Source organism: Anguilla anguilla, chromosome 11, assembly GCF_013347855.1.
Source record: "Anguilla anguilla isolate fAngAng1 chromosome 11, fAngAng1.pri, whole genome shotgun sequence".
Classification (NCBI taxonomy): domain Eukaryota; kingdom Metazoa; phylum Chordata; class Actinopteri; order Anguilliformes; family Anguillidae; genus Anguilla; species Anguilla anguilla.
The window spans coordinates 4,631,260-4,648,179 of NC_049211.1; the positions used below are offsets into that span (position 1 = coordinate 4,631,260).

The window sequence follows — 16,920 nt, forward strand, 5'->3', positions numbered from 1 at the left end:
ATTCCTGTCGTTCTGCTTAATGATTAATATGGGTCCATAAAGCCAAATTAACTCTCCCGGTAAAGGAGCACAAGGCTGAGCAGCTGATTGGACAGCACAACCCTTCAGATGGTCCTGTTCTTTACATTACAATACATTACATTACAGGCATTTAGCAGACGCTCTTATCCAGAGCGACTTACACAACTTTTACATAGCATTTTACATTGTATGCATTTATACAGCTGGATATATACTGAAGCAATGCAGGTTAAGTACCTTGCTCAACGGCAGTGTCCTTACCCAGGAATCGAACCTGCGACCTTTTGGTTACAAGCGCAGTTCCTTACCCACTGTGCTACACTCCGTCCTGTTCTCTTGTTTATTTCTCGCCTTCAGTTTTGCCAGCAAAGCTTAAAAAAATATATATTACTTCAGTTTCCCCACTAGTGATCATCACGAAAGACAAAACTGAACAAATCCCGTTTTACTTTCATTTTTATTACAGTAACATTTTGCTGATAAGGAGGGAAACATATCTGTTGATATTTAAAACGAGTTCACCGGACACTTAGGCCCAACCACCCATTATTTAAATCCCAAACTTCAAAGGCGAGCGGCCCGTCGAGTTCGCAGAATGTTGTCATGCTAATTTGTTCCCCCCACAAAGCCGCAGAGACTGTAAAACGAAAAGGGAAAGGGACACTGAGCAGGCCGCTTTTGTCAGGAAGTGCAGGAGGATCGTCCGAGCCAGAGGCCCAAAAAAGCGTCCAAAAAAAGCTCACATGATACCGCCCGCAAGTGCCAAAATATGTGGGTACTGTGAACTTTGAGGAAGACCTATTAAGTTCCTTTTTTTTTTTTTTTTTTTTTTTTTTTTTTTTTTTTAAACAAGAGCCAATGTTTTCCAGCACTGCAATAAATCTGAATTCAGCTCAAGGGCACAGCAGAGAAAAATTATTCTGAAAACAAAACGGGGGTATTGAAATCATTAATTAAATATTTTTACTTAAAATCCTCTGTGTGCTGTAATGGTCTTTTACCATTATAGCACACAGAGAATACCAAGTAATCAGTGATATCTTCGGAGGGGAAAAAAAACGTCATCAGGGCACATCGAGGTGAAGCTCCCATATTGCTCACCAGAAACATCCTGTAGCAGATATGACATCCACGTAGGTGCTACATATTGGCGGTGACTGAGGTGAGTTCCCCTCTTTACCGCGATGGCCTTTCAGATAACCAAAAGCAGCACGTAGACGTAATCTATTGTTTACTGCTGTTGTTGTAGTTAATAATTAAAATTAATACGAAACTGCACACAAACCAGTATATCTCATCGCACGTTACGTGGCCTAGAGAACCAAATTCTCCCAGTGTAAAGCGAGCCACAAGCGCGGTGTTGAGTCTGGTTGCGCTACGCCCCAGCGTGGCACAATTACTCGCCTCCGTCGCACTGGCCACAGGCAGGCCGACGGTATGACATCACACGGAACACTGGTGCCTGACCGGATTGAGATGGCGGTCGGGGGGCTTTGTCTGCTATCCAAAGCTGAAATTCCTCCCCAAAAAAACAAGCAAAAGGACAAACAGAACCCCCCCGCAAGGCGTACATATATATATATATATATATATATACTGCTTTTACAGAGCGCTGGTGCTTCGCAGCCTTTTCATGGCAAGCCTGGCTTCTCTCAACCCTCCTGATGTTTATCTCCTGATTTGATAACGATGTCGACTTCACGGGGCTTGTCGGAAAACGTGCTGCTTCCCAGGCCCGGTGCCAGTAACTTGGGAGCGGGGTGACGCTGGCCATAACAACAAAAAAAAAAAAAGAACAAGAAGAAAAATCGACCGTAATCCGCGGAGTGAACCAGTCTAGTTTGAGCTCCACAGCGGGAAAGGTAAACAACGGTGCTCTTTGGTAAGGTGCACCTGGTCCCAAACGATAGCTATACATCCCTATTATTCTCCACCTTCTCCAACTCGGAAAAACAAAACAAAGTCGGAGCAACGCAACCTTATAACTCACGTGGAATTCATGGCGGCGCTACCGCTGGTCAAATTTACACTAATTTCAATTTATTTCCGTTTAAATTATTTTTTAAAAAGTACTGCGTTACATGCAAGTCAAAAGTGGACGAGACTTCCTGTCGATTCCTTTTTCATTGATCAAAGTAATGCTGAAGACCTGCTATCTTCTGCACAGATGTCTGTTTATATAAACAGACCTGGAGACAAGCATGCTGAAAACCTTAAGTTAGCTGTTAATTGAGATATGGGAAACTGAAGACATGGACATTTTGATGACCATCGCTAGCTTTTTGGAGGGCAACTCAAAAGTTTGTGCACTGAATTCCAAGGTTTGAAGAAAGACTCTCATTGTTATTCTCCTGCTTTTCTCTTAAAATTTTAAAGGCACAGCGTACCAGTCAGCCCTTAGAACCTAGTGTCCATCTCTGCTTTTGAGTCAGCATATTTAAGGAGAGACTTTGGCCTTTCCTTCACCACTATAATCATGACAAAAAAATTGGACTCCTCAAAATCCAATGTACCAGACCGAGCCAGAAGCTGAGGAACACAAATTTGCCACAGCACTATGAATGATTCAAGCATGTGCAACACAAAAACGCTGCAAAGTCAAGCCAAATCCGAAGTATTCCACTAAATCTTTTCAAATGTCAGTTCTAAGCACGCTCGGATTTGTGCCTACTACGCAGACACAGGTGGTCTAAAATGGTACCCAAAGGTACCCAAACAATGTTTATTAGGATTTTTTTGGTTTCTGACAACTTTTGGATGTTTAAACATGCACCGGGTCACACTGACTCAGGAACATTTTTGCTGTTCCTGACAAATAAACAGAACAGGAGGGTTAAAAATCAATTTCTCTGCAAAAGGAAAACAGAGGGTACAACGTCTAAATAAGACGGCATCGCCCTTGGAAACAGATTGGAATAAATATATATATATATATATATATACATATATATACACACACACACACCAAGATTGATTAATTTGATTACCAATTCACAAAAACCCATAATAATACTTCTGAGCATTGCCAAATACCAAAATATATCCTATTTTACCAGGCCCATGACGTGTTCATTTCATTAATCTGTTCGTTCTCATCGGGAGTAGCAATTCATGCTATTTATTTGTCATCACTATCATCTCTTTATACATAGAGTTCGCCTAATTGCAATGTAGCCTACATCAAGCAGTTGGACTGCAGGCTACTACGCTTCCTTTACTTGCGGTACGTATTGTGAAACAAACCGTCCCGTTGTTAATGAAATTCACCAGCCCACAGTAGGGGTATTTAAAAATCAATTTCTCTGTAAAAGGAAAACAGAGGGTACAACGTCTAAATAAGACGGCATCGCCCGTGGAAACAGATTGGAAAACATCGCGGGGAAATCAAATTGCTTTCGGTGCACTGTTAGCAAAACAGGCAAAAAAAAAAACGCGTAAATAGGCTGCATAGCGGTTAATTCGATTCGGCTCCCGTAAATGGCACTATAGATCCATATTTTAGATTAATCAGATGTTCTGTCCACGAAAAGAAAATCCATGAAAATTGTACAACCGATGATAATGACAATAGGAAAACATAGTTAATCGTTTTGGTTCATCGTGCCCAGTTGTCGAATAGGCTATACAATGCCTATTGATTTTAAAATCCGCAGCTCCAGTGAATGCCACCCCATCTCACAGAATACTGAAAATAAAATGGCTTGCCGGTTAATTGATGCACGAATCTGAAAGTGTACCCTATTCAATTTAACAGCGTGTGGCGAGGGCTTACAGGTAAGTTATCAAGTTCACTTAATCGCCGAAATCATTATGAAGGGGTAAGTAAAATACGCGGAGCCTCGTTTCTTTGAGTTATATCAGGCTGGCGTAATCGTGTCTCTTTTTTGGTAATTTATGTTTAAACTACTCGATGGATGCTTTGGAAATGGAAAATCAAAAGCTAAATTTCAGAAGCAGTAACCTATTCTATCCAGAATCCAATTCATCCCTTGTAGGGTACGTGCTTTGCAAGGACTGTTCTAGTCCAATAAACAACAAATAAACATTAATCAAAACATACAGTACAACTGGCTTCTACTGTTGCCATATAGCTTGTATAAATACATACAATACACAGAATGCACACGTAAAACAAATAGCCATTTTTGTACATATCATTATAATGACCGGTCAGTTCGGCGCATTGTCTGTAAAAAAAAACAACCAGACAGTAGGCTACCTAGACGAGTATCACTTGTTTGTGCAGATGTTGTGGGGAGGAAAACTAGCAGAACGGCGTAATGCTCATGTGTCAGCCTAGTGTTAATTGTAAACTCCCAGTAACCGATGGCTTATACAAACAATCTCTTCGGACCTCGTGCGCCGCTTCACCCACGGTGCGATTTGCCTGCTTACGCCAGTGACCGTCTTCAGCACTGGACATGTTCTACTACACCGTTACTACTACCTTTCCGTTAACTTCTCGGGTTTCTAACTACAGAAGGGGAAACCCAGGCGAATACCAACAATCCAGTGATGTGTCCTGCCATAGGCAAACCGCATCACCGTTGCTTATACGAAAAGAGAAATCCCATGCACTTCCCTCAACCCTGATCAACAATGTCGATGCTTCGTTGGGGAGGGGGGGGGGTCAACAGATTTGTTCCAGTTTAACATTTCTACCGACATGTGACAAAAAATTTCACGGTATCGAGGAAGCTGTGAAAGACGTGTCAGATGTCTTAAAATGAGGAAACAATGCAGGGGGTTAGATCTGCGATCGCGTAACTAGCCATTCCAGGATCACCATCAAACGATGCACACAAACGGAACATAGCCCGATAGCAAAGCTAGGTCTGACCAATCTGGTAAACCAATGCAATTACGAAGATCCATCTAGTACTGCATTTTAACCATCTCTGGGAAAAAAACATAGGTCTGCATACCGTTTACCTGAAAGCATTGTCTTACAAAGCATACCTGTTTTCCTATCAGGCGAATACCGCTTTTTAACGCCCCCTTTGTTCTTAATAGAGCGGTACGAATTCTCATTTCAACGATCTTACGCGCAACGCCAGCCAAACAGCTAGCCAGCCAGCTAACAATTTAGAAATAGCCAAACGCTCCGGTGCAGCCTATGCCTATCGTAAGCGGTGAACAGATAGGCAATAGCACTAGAAAAAATAGCAATCACTGGCTACGCATCCGCTACTCATACAGCCATCTACTTCTCAGCAACCACGAGAATCAATCCCTACAACCCTACAAGCATTGTTTTTAATACTCGGAAAACCTACCTGTACTTAAGGTGCAACAGTTACATCCACATCCATATACGAGTTTCTTTCGGTTATTTTTATTTATTTATTTTACAGTCAGTATTTCTGTTTGTGACTATTCTCTGAATCCTCAAAAGAAGCCCGCAAGGCGCTCACCGCTGCGATTGCACTGTAGTTGCCAAACCCTTAAGAAACAGTCTTGCTTTCTTCAGGAGCGACACACGGGGAGTAACTACGCCTTTAAATATGGAAGCTACCACTATTTTGGAAGAGGCGTTGAAATATAATACAATTAAATCCTCACCCCAATTCTCGAATAAGCCACTGTTCAGGGTTTATATACGATTTAAAAATAAGATTACACTCCCTCTGAATAGCTGAATGTTCAGGAATAAAATGAAGTATGCTTGGCCTAAAATCTTTTGTGTCCGCGAAAACCCCGCTCAGTCGGAAATGGTGGTAGCTCCCTCATTAATCAAGTATTTTTCGCCCAACCCCAGATGTTGGAGAAAAGGTTGCATTTCTGAAGGCAGACGGTGATGTCCACAGAAAGCACCGATTTCCATTTTAAATAGTCAAAATGATGAGTAAATGGAATAAAGGTGTTTCCTTTAACCCGAATGCCAACTGCTGAAGTAGAAAAATGATCTCGCCATTTCGTTACTACGCGCGCAGTCTGTTTAGGGCATCTCTTTTTTTCCTAAATACTTGAATATGTAAAACTTAAATAACTGTCTGCATAACGCGCGCACGCGTGCGTGCGTGTGTGTGAATGTGCGTGTAGCGTGTGTGTGTGTGTGTGTGTGTTCGCGCGCGCGCGCGTGCGTTTTGTGTTTTTTTGTAGAGCCGCTGTATGTGCCCCTTGGTTAAAAGCAGCTCCACGTCCATCTACGATGGCTCAATTCAGCAGCGTTTAGTTCCCTGTACGCCAGTAAGTGAAAAGAGCGGATCATAATTTGCTTAAATCATGGCATGGTACTCCGTTTGCTTGATATGCACAGTGAAAAATAGGTGCACCCAGTTGCTTCGCAAGCTTTCCAAGTTATTACCAGGAGTATTGTTTATTGAAAGACGCTGATGCCATACCATTGAGAAACTAGAAAGCTACAAATGTCCCGGTTGATTTGTGGAGGTTTCAGCTGGCTAAGCAAAATTAATAAATAACAATTATAGCCTTAGCATTCCTAACTGCACTGCTCGAACATAAATATAGTAGGCTACGTTGGTGAAATGGAAAATGCATTTGCGTCCATTTTTTGATATACTCCGAACACACTGCATGGCTTTATTAGGAAAATGCAGAAGATATTTAGATAATTTTAACTAGTGTGTAGCTTAAATTTTTTTTATCGCTGACTACAAGCCCTTACCGACCACCGTGAGCCCATGCTCATGTTCACGTTTATGTGAACACAGAAATAATCTGAATGAGAAATTCCTTTAAATTGTAATGGAGTAATTACACAACATGCCCTAACGAAATAAAAAGTGTTGTAATTTTAATGGGATTTATAATAATCACAACTACTCAAGCCGTTCCTGAAAATATACACGGTAACTTTTTTTTCTAGAAAATGTCGTTTATTTTAAGTTGAATGTTACATTACCACTGAAATCTTTACTGTAAAAGTGAAAAGAAAAAAAAATCCAGTATTCAATCTTTATTGCTTCAAGAAAACATTCAGCCCATGCTGTGTTTGGGTGGGATGGGACAAAACTGACCAGGGTAATGCAACAGGCGACCTGGTGCAAATATACAGCCAAATGACTGTTGATCATCTGCAGGCTCTGAATTTTCAAATCCAGGCTGTTATATTAATGAAAACCTAAACCGTGTCGATCTGAATAGTCATGCGCGAATAGTCATTGTTACGCGAATAGTCATTGTTACTGGTGCTGGTCCCACGAGCCTCCAGGCTGTTTCTTTAAGTTTAGGATGTCTGAGTGGCGGTCCACCAATGTTCACGGAACACACCGTGAAGCATTTTTATACAATATGTTGTGTGTGTTGGCATGTGTTTATAACCTAAATGTGCATACAATGCTGCATGCTGATGTGATTATGTCATTTTACAGTTATATTGTTCATCAACAATGCGCCATGCTGTCCTTTGCTTCTTCATTCGATTCATGGAATGCTAACGTAGTGGGGTTTTTATTTATTTATTTGACTGCAATGTCAAAAGCGTAGGCCAGACTATTTACTTTATTTCTATTGACTCAAGAAGACGTGTGCTCAAATTAAATGGAACCTTGTCACTTTAAAATATTTCACTGCCATTCAAACTGGTCAAGTGGAAATATATTTGCGTGGCGAACGAAATATTGTTTTACAGCATTGCTGGCATACTGCGGGTCATGTGATGCAGCTGGGAAATCGTATACCCCCGCATGTTACTGTGGCCCACACAAGTCAAAACACTTTTCACTATTTCAGGCTCCTGTGAATCAACCAATGTCTGTGTGCTTCACATGTTGGTCGTATATCTAAGAGTGCTGGGTAAATTTCAAACCATGTTTCCTGTAATAAATAATGTTATTCCTGTGAATACTAAAAAAAGAAGGAAATAGTAGTAGTAGTAGTGGTAGAACAACAACAATATTAAAAAAATGAAGCAGTTGTGGATGTAAACAAACTTTTTTTTGTGGTTGTAGTCAAAAAACATACAGTATGCTGTTACAAGATTTGGATCTCCCCCATTTTACAATGGAATCAACCATCACACTGAAAAAAAAACACATCCATTGTATTCTGTGCCATAATCCTGACTGACAGCACATCAGTAGCTTCAAAAGGGAATCTAGATTTTTTTTCTTTTTTCTTTCTTTCTTTTTTTTTTTTGTAGTCGACACCAAGTCACTGGCAAGCACTTGCTGTAAACAGTTCTATAATCCCAGGCAAGACATGTGACACCCCATGGTCTAATGCTGGGTTTTTCAGAACGCCCACCTCCAACAAAGCACACAGTAGCTAGGATTGAGAAAATATTAGCATGTATTTATTAGCCTGCTAAGCCACAAGGATAACATATACCATGATATTTGTTTTATTACATGGGTTCAGATAAGTCCCAACTTAATTTTCCAACAGCAATATTATTGATTAGGATAACAGAGAATAGGTCTAATGTGTGAATTCACAAAACTTTCAGATTTTGAACAGATCAGAATTACAACAGATTAAAAAATATGAAAACAATCTGTGAATCTTTGGATTTTTTATTGCTAGTAATTTCCTCTCTACTTCATTTTTTTATTTTTTTTAGTTTTCTTTAAAGTTCCTCTCTACATTTTGAGAAAGAAGTGAGCTTAATAATTTAGTACAGCTGTTCAAACGATCATGTAATCAATCAAAGTCCAACAGACTTACTCAGTTGTCTACAGGAAAAAAAAAGTGTTTCATTTATCGTAGTGACACAAGGAAATCCTACAGACGGCCAATAATTAAATGAAGTTGTTTTTAGTTAACGTGTACAGCACAAGAAGGGGAAGATTTTCTGAGCTAGCATCCACACAACATGCGCGCAGCAGGGGCACAGCCGAATGTTGACATACATTTTTTCTCCCTTTCTTGTGTCGAGGGAGGGGTACTTTACGGATGACTCTGTACTTTGCCATTAGCTCGTGCTGAATTTCTCTACCACCCTGTGGCGTCTTGCAGTAATTCACAAATATATCAGCACCACACCGTCAAGATATCCTAGCACTAACACTACTGCGCTAAAGAATGTAATTATATTTGTTTAAAGGGAAGAAATACTGAGACGTGGCTCAGGTTAAAAAATAAATAATATTAGTAGCAACAAATGGTAAATGGACTGCATTTATACAGCGCTTTTAGCCAAAGCGCTTTACAATTGATGCCTCTCATTCACCAGAGCAGTTAGGGGTTAGGCGTCTTGCTGAGGGACACTTCGACACGCCCAGGGCGGGGATCGAACCGGCAACCCTCCGACTGCCAGACAACGGCTCTTACCTCCTTAGCTATGTCGCCCCATGGTGCGTGTGGTGGGCGTGGTTGTGGTTATTACAGAAATGCAGCTATGAGGGTGGGCAAATGCAGAAATAGTGATGAGGTGATAATGTCACAGTAATAATATAATATGTGGAGTTATTACATATGGTAATGTTAAGTGTTGAGAGAGGGACGGACAAACCAACAGATAAATAAATAAGTAAATAAACAGTAGTTATCGAAGAAGACGATAAAAAAACAGAATCGCACAAATAATGTTGAGTAATGAACCCGCTCTTCTAAGCCCAGACAAGGAGTAGAGTGGAGCTGCTGAAGGGAAAGAAACAAAATGTCTTCTATTTTTTTATTTGGGGGGGAGACAACTGAATTATGCTGAAGAAAACATGTTGCACAAAGCAAATGGAGGTGGAAATGCAGATTTATTTATTTATTTATTCATTTATTAGTGATAGGGAAAGCGGAGAACATCCACCCGAGAGATGGAGGTAGCAACAGACGAGGCAATGAACAGAAACCCTGGGTCTGTAATACGGCCATATGTAATGTCAGTGGGAAGCCATCTGGGTTATGGTTCCATAGACCTGTTGAAATCAGACGGGGGGGGGGGGGGGGGGGGCGGGGGGGGGGGGGACTTAAGAATCAGACGGGGACCGATAGGAAGAGATAATAAGATAGTATGCGCTGAAGTGATTGGAGATGCCACATAGATCAATGGGAGGGTCCGGAGAGCTCGGAGGGTCCGGAGAGCAGGTGCTCTGGAGAACGCTGCAGAGGTCTCTGAGCGTAGCCTTGGGACACTCGAACCGGGGAGAGGGTAATGAGGAGGGACAGCCCCCTCCCCGGGAGTCCTGAGTGGGTGGGGGTGGGGGGGTGGGGGGGGGTGGCACGGTGGCACAGCGGGGTAGCGCCGCCGCCTGGCGAGAAGGAGGTTACGGGTTTGAATCCTTGCTTTGCATCCCTGTGTTTTCGCGTGGGTTTCCTCGCGCAGTCCGTTGATGTGCAGCTTAGGGACCTACGGGGAGCCATCGGCATCGTCGTAGCGAATGAGAATCTGCTCTCGGTGGAGCCTCCTGGTCAAGTAATAGCCGAATATAACGCAACAGGCAAGGTGAACGGGGGAAGCAGTACCTCAGACTTCCCCATTAGAGAGAGCCGGGAGCTTTAGTGATCAGTGGTATTTAATGGAGAGAGGTCAGTTCCAATAAAAGCCAGTTATTGCTGCGTCTGTTAGACACTTCCTGTGACCCTCCACTGGTTCAATCAGGTGATTGCATTGTTATCTTTTGATGAGCGAAAAGCAACTGTCTGTTTCCTGATTAGATAATCCAGGTTCCCCCCCCTTTCCCCCCCCCCTTTTTTTTTTTGATTGTCTGTAATCTCATGTGACTCCTGTAAAAGAAGATCTGCTTTACAGTTCTGAACTAATTACCGCTACAGTCCAGGGGGGCAGTTACAACACAACATGCTGTTTATCCCTTCAGAACTCTGAGTTGAATTAATCCTGAAGCAATTCTTAAAACGTCCAGTTAGCATTTTGAGAAAGAGCAGATCTATTGACTGTTGGTTCTGGACTTGGTACTAACACCACCTACATGGGGATGGGCAACCAAATAGACCATTTTATCACGCAGTCCAAATAGAGGGCAGAAGATTTTTGTATTTAATGCAGGGATAATGGTTTTTTAAACACATTTTCATCCCCAGTCCGGAGTGTGCACACAGGAAGGGGGCATATTGAAACCGAAAATGTGACTGTGGAGGGCTTGCAAAAATGCTGTTTACGGTTGCAGTGCATTTATCTACAGGCCCTAAAAGTACTTTTAACACAGGAAATAAGATCATGCATTAAACATTGAGCCATAAGTATAGATCCAACCGCCCCCCCCCCCCCCCCCCTCCACCACCACCACCACCACACGTTCCCTCTCTGCCTATAAATATATGAACTTGGCATCTGTGGACAAAATATAAACCAAATTAAATGCAATGAAAATATTATTCATCCAAGGGCTCCTGTCTTATTTGCTGGAGTCAGGACCTATTAAGGGAGGCCTCTGTCATTCAGCGGTAATAAAGTTTGATGCAATCCACTCGCAGGCAGCAAAGCAATCCACTTATTCAAATCCTGTCCCCAGTAATTGCCTGTTTGGAAAAAAATGACACTTGCAATTCCCCGTCTACACTGAACATGCTCATTTTCCAGCGGAGGTACTATAGAGGCGTCGTTATTAACTGGCGGTCGGGGCTGGGCTAATAATGCTGATAACCTTCCACGGTTATTTTGGAAATGAGCGTGAGGCATTAAGTGCCCGAGACCTTCGCACTGTCTCACCGACGCAGGCTTTCATTCCTGTTGACCGGGGTGAGGGGGGGGGGGGGATGCGGTGGGGGTGGGGGGGGGTGGGGGGGGCTGGGGGGGATTAGAACTTTCAAATCTCTGGCTGGAGCACGTGCTTTAATAGATCGCACTTTAGTAGATACGCGGCGTGTCGGACTATGATTGTGAACTTATTTCAGAACTGGGAACAGGAGCCAATGGGGGCTGGTGGAGATGGGGTGTGCGGTATAGGGCAGAAAGGGGGAAAGCCTTTTTTAGAAGTAAAGCTGTGGTGTGGAGCTGTGGGGAGGGGGGTGGGGTGGTGACGGTGGTTGGAGGTAGGAGGGTGGGGCGGTGGGGAGAGACGGGGAGGGTTGGGGTGCTTGGAGGGGGGGAGTGGGGGGGTGGGGTTGGGGCAGGTGGAGTGGGGGGGGGTGGTTTGGGGCGGTTGGAGTGGGGGCGGGGGGGGTAAGGGAGGGATGAGGCGGTGGAGGGTTGGTGGGGTTGGTGTGGTTGGGGGAGTGGGGGGGTTGAGGCGGTGGGGACAGGCGGGGGAGTGGGTGGGTTGAGACGGCAGGGAGGGATGGGGGGTATTGGGGCTGTTGGGGGGAGTGAGTGGGTTTGGGCGGTGTGGAGGGATGGGGGGTATTGGGGCTGTTGGGGGGAGTGAGTGGGTTGAGACGGCGGGGAGGGATGGGGGGTATTGGGGCGGTTGGGGGTAGTGAGTGGGTTTGGGCAGTGGGAGAGAAGGGGAGGGGGGGTTGGGGGGAGAGGGGGGGGGGTCGGGGGACGCAGATGCAAGGCTGTTGTGGCTGTCTCGCCCTCTCCCTGTAATCTGGCAGAGTTTGAGTTTGGCCATGCTCTCCCCTTGGAGCGCTCGCTCTGTAATTGTGTGCCTCTCTAATTGAAGCCACTTGGGGATGATGGCCCCCCCCCCCCCCTCCCCCCTCCACCACCCACCCACCCTACCCCCACCCCACCTCCCCCCCCGGTTCCTTGACCACATCTCACATCTTTGCTCTTGGAGGATGATTCTTTTTTTTTTTCTTCTTTTTTTTTTTTTTGGCTCTTTTTGGAGTCTGGGATACGGGTGGGAGGGAGGGAGTGGGGGGGGGGGGGGGAAGTTAACCTCAATCGCAGATGAAAAGACGACTGTGGGCTCCTTTGAAAGTGGTCCTCACCAATTCCACCCCAGCGTCTTAAACTCGGGGGGGACGGGGGGTGGTGGGGGCGCGCTCCGCATCAGATTTCCCGCGGACGGCACGGAGAGGCACGTTCGGGCCACAGGCCGTGTTATTCGAGGATCTTGTTTATTCGGATCGTGTTTCTTCGTAAAAACAAAAAAAACAAAAAAAACAAATGTGCAACTGCAGCGTCCGTCAGTGACAGAATTTCCAGAAGGCGCAGAGCGCTGAATCAGCTCCTTGCAGCAAATATCCGAGATTACAGAATTGATTAATGGTCATGGAAACGAACGCACAGAGCCTTTTACCACGGGACAACCCGCAGACCAGACCAGCTCTTACCATCACCCTCTTTCATACCCTCATACACTCAAAATTCTTTGTCCCAAATATTGTTTTGTGTGTTTTTAAAAAAAAATCCACACAGAGTGGACTTATTTGGGACTGATGAACTGTGGTTCATAAGGCAGAAGAAGTTAAATAACTTGTATGCTTGTTGTACAGAACTGCAAAACAGACCACTGGATACTGAGTGGTGTAAATTAATTTCCTCCCCCCCTACCAGCCTCACATTGCCTCCTAGTGGCCACAACGGGGAAGTAATCAAGTAAATGAGCTTCTTCGCGGGATATTACGAACGGAATTGTCATGTTTTTGCACAGGTCTGCAGTACTTTTTGGAGAATTCCTCTTAGCGCGTCCGTTGAACATTTTCTCCTGGCGTTCCCGTGCAGGCCGGTGGGAAAGACGCACGATCCGGTCTTATCTCCCAGTCTTGCAGCCTTAATGGCTTGTTGCTCCATTTCCTCTTTACTCTTTCCACTCCTGCTTCTGTTGAAACTGTGCAACACGCCCACCTGTCTCTGTAGTAGCCTGCACATCTGCAATGCATTTCCTACTCTACTTATTTCAGCTCTCTTTTGAACATCATAGCTGAAATACCCCCCCAACTTCTTGCCTCCTAAATGCTCATCAAGTAACGCACACACACACACACACACACACACACACACACACAAATTGCTTGGCTTCCATCGAACACTAAAGAATATTGTGCTTGGATTTCCATCAAATTATAGAAAAATGTTGCTTCATTTACCTCAGCTAATAGAAAAACCTTTGCTTGACTTGCATCTACAGATACAGAAATCATTCCACAGCACAATTTTCCCACCGCTCCTGTGCTATTCCACAGCTCAGCTCTTACGGTTCCGTGTTGCAGTTAATTTTAATTACAAAACCTTTCATCTCGGTCACAGCTGCATTAAGCATTCTGCTTCCCCTTAGCACAAATACTTTTTTTTTCTTCCCTTTGCCCTGAAATCTATTTGCATTCTTGTTTGACCCTTTAAGGTGTGAGATCACAAACATGTGATTAGGACGGTTCTTAATTGAACATTCTAATTCTGACGTAACAATCACTACTGGTGGAGTTCTAGAACACTGACTTGGAATTTTGGGTTAGACCTTTGACCCTTTTCAAAGGGCTAAAAAAAATGACTGTTAATTCATTCAGTTCTAAATCACTGGATGGAATTCAATCAGTGGTTGTCCTTAAACTCGACTAAAAAAAATCTAAGCAAACTGATTTTCACGGTTTGGAAAATTCAGCAGTCTCTTAAAAAGTCACTTGTCAAACTTGAGTTTGTGGAGAAAAAGCTTAATGCTTGCATGCCCTTGTATGTCAAAGGGAAGGGCAAAAGCGGATTGAATCCAGGCCACGCTCTTTCTTTTATTAAGCCTCTCAGAAGTAGGCCGAACCGTCCAATATCCTGTGACCTCTCACTATCTCCGGAAGACACATACTAGGCCTTGCCTACAGATACAGATTCAACAGCAGCCATCCGTACACTGGTTCAACCTTTTACCAAGTACTGCTCAACACACAGACGTAACACAGACCTAAACATGGTCATGCGCAAGGGGATGAAGAAATTCCTAGAACGAGTTAAAAGCTCTCAGCCGTAGTCCGGTAAGCAGCTACAAACACGTCAAACTCAAATCAATGAAAAACATCAAATAAAAAATAAAAAATAGCACAAACCAGTTTAATTTATTGATAAATGAAAGGGTCGAATTGTGTTGAACGTCATTTTCACATTCACATTTTATCTTTAGGTGGAAATCTATTTTCGCGTCGTGCGCTTGAATGATGATTGTATTCACTGGCCGCTGTTTCCAAAAGCAGTCTCCACCCCATGCCAAAAGGGACATTCCGGGGAGGAACCATTTCCAGTGGACAAGAGAGCAATTGTTGTGATAAATATGCCTCGAACCATCTCACGCATATTTCTCCAGATTGCATTAAAGTGTTTTATTCTCCGGGCTTCCGTTTGTACCAACATTGTCTTCAGCAACTGCGGCGTGTGTGTTTGCTTGACCGATAGCAACAGGGTGATGGAAGCTGAGGCCTCTTATATATTTCTGCTGGGGAAAAAAAGCATTCATAAATATTAATGGCATAGCTATGTGTTCCTTGAACTGGAAAAACATGGTTGAGACGTTTTAAAAAAAAAAAAAAATTTTTTAGACGTGTGGCCGGACCCGTTTCCCGGTCAGACACACGCGATAAGCTGCTTCAACCTGTCGCGCCAGTAATGAGTTGTGGGTGAGAACAGAAGGTCGTTTATTCCGATTATTTATTTATCCTCATCAGTAGTATGTGGCAGACAAAATCGCATCACATTTTCGAAAGTTCGTATTCTGGCACGCGTCTCTTAACAGAAAGCCGCACCTGCGGAGAAAGGAATATTTTGGGATATGGTTGACTGTGGTGGGATATAGACTCATGACTGTGTAACTTCTTTTCACCCAGTTGAAAATAGAAACTATTATATTTTCTGATAAACTATATGCAGTCCTGCCATGCAAGATTAAATATGTGGACTGCTAAAAAAAATATGGCGAAGGCTTTAGGACTATTCCATCCATCAATCCATCCATGTATTATCTAACCTGCTTATTTTTGGTCAGGGCCATGGAGATGGGGTTGAGGGGTGGGGTGGGGGTATTGGTGATCAGGTCGGGCTGGAAGCTATCCCACCATGCTTTGGGTCGAGAAGCAGGAATACACCCTAGATATGTCACCAATCCATTCTTTGGTTTTGTGTGTGTGTGTGTGTTTTCTTGATAACTATAGACCAATATCCCAATCAAATAAAAGTTCCACTTGGGAACATTCTGCATTCTGCTGCACTTTTGTTAACGTTAAGGAAAACCGAAGCCACATCCTCCTCCCAGACAACAGTCTGTTTTGTGATATATTAAATGACCAATGTGTCTTGAATCCAATTAACATAAGCTTTTGCTGGAGAGAAGGGTGTGCAACTTTCTCCCTATATATCAAATACAAGACTGCCCTTCATAAATTTGATCATGTGATTTGTGCATTCCTCCATTTCTTTAATTATTCTTCCTTAAATTTCACATTTTTTTCAGAAAAAGAAAACACGGAGCAATTTCACATAATTGACTGAGATTAATTGTATACATTTAACATAGTACCGCCTTCAGTGATCTAATCAATCAAAACCCCCGCACTAATGTATCACTACTGACACGGTAAAAGTCAGTAAATGAAATAGCATTTCCCGAATGAAATGTGCCTTTGCCTAATGATACAATCCAGCTCAATCAAGTTTGCATTGTGGAAAAAAACCCCTGTGATTGCACTGAAGAAGTGCGCGCCTCTCCCTCTTTTGAGTAGCACATCTAACCACAAATGTACTATCACATTAAAAAAAAACAAACATTATAAATCATTATCGAATGTAAATAATCAGCCGTTAAAGTGTGAGTGGGGAGGGGGGGAGCACAAAACTTTCAGTGCAACTACAGTTTTACGGTTAAGGCATCCACATGAAAATTGATGCTAATTCCCCTTTAATTCGCTCAAGTCACCGTAAAAATGCCTGCAGCACGCACGACAATGGCTCTCTCTCTCTCTCTCTCTCTCTCTGTCTCTCTGCCGACGGCTGCAGGCCGCGGCCTCGCGCTGGGCCGGACTATCCCCCCGCGCTGCTGCTAAACTCCCGTGATCCGCACATCTGGCGCCTATAAGCCGCTGCAGCTGTTCGTAAAGTTATGTGTGCGCTTTTCCGAGGGTCCTGACCGCAAGAAAGAAAAAAAAAGAAGAAGAAGAAGAAAAAACGCCCTCCTTTCCAGA

General features: G+C 43.5%; 2 protein-coding genes across 2 annotated transcripts in view; both read right to left on the minus strand.

Annotated features, from left to right (window-relative positions):
• The window catches only part of plxna3 (plexin A3), a 104,096-nt gene extending 98,584 nt beyond the window's left edge, over nucleotides 1-5,512 (minus strand). Inside the window, exon 1 of the mRNA XM_035382069.1 lies at nucleotides 5,298-5,512. The gene's annotated coding sequence lies outside the window, so the exon portion shown is untranslated. The remainder of the gene's footprint in view (nucleotides 1-5,297) is intronic.
• LOC118207890 (plexin A3) overlaps nucleotides 1-16,920 on the minus strand; it is a 591,709-nt gene that overhangs the window by 163,729 nt on the left and 411,060 nt on the right. The window lies entirely within an intron of this gene.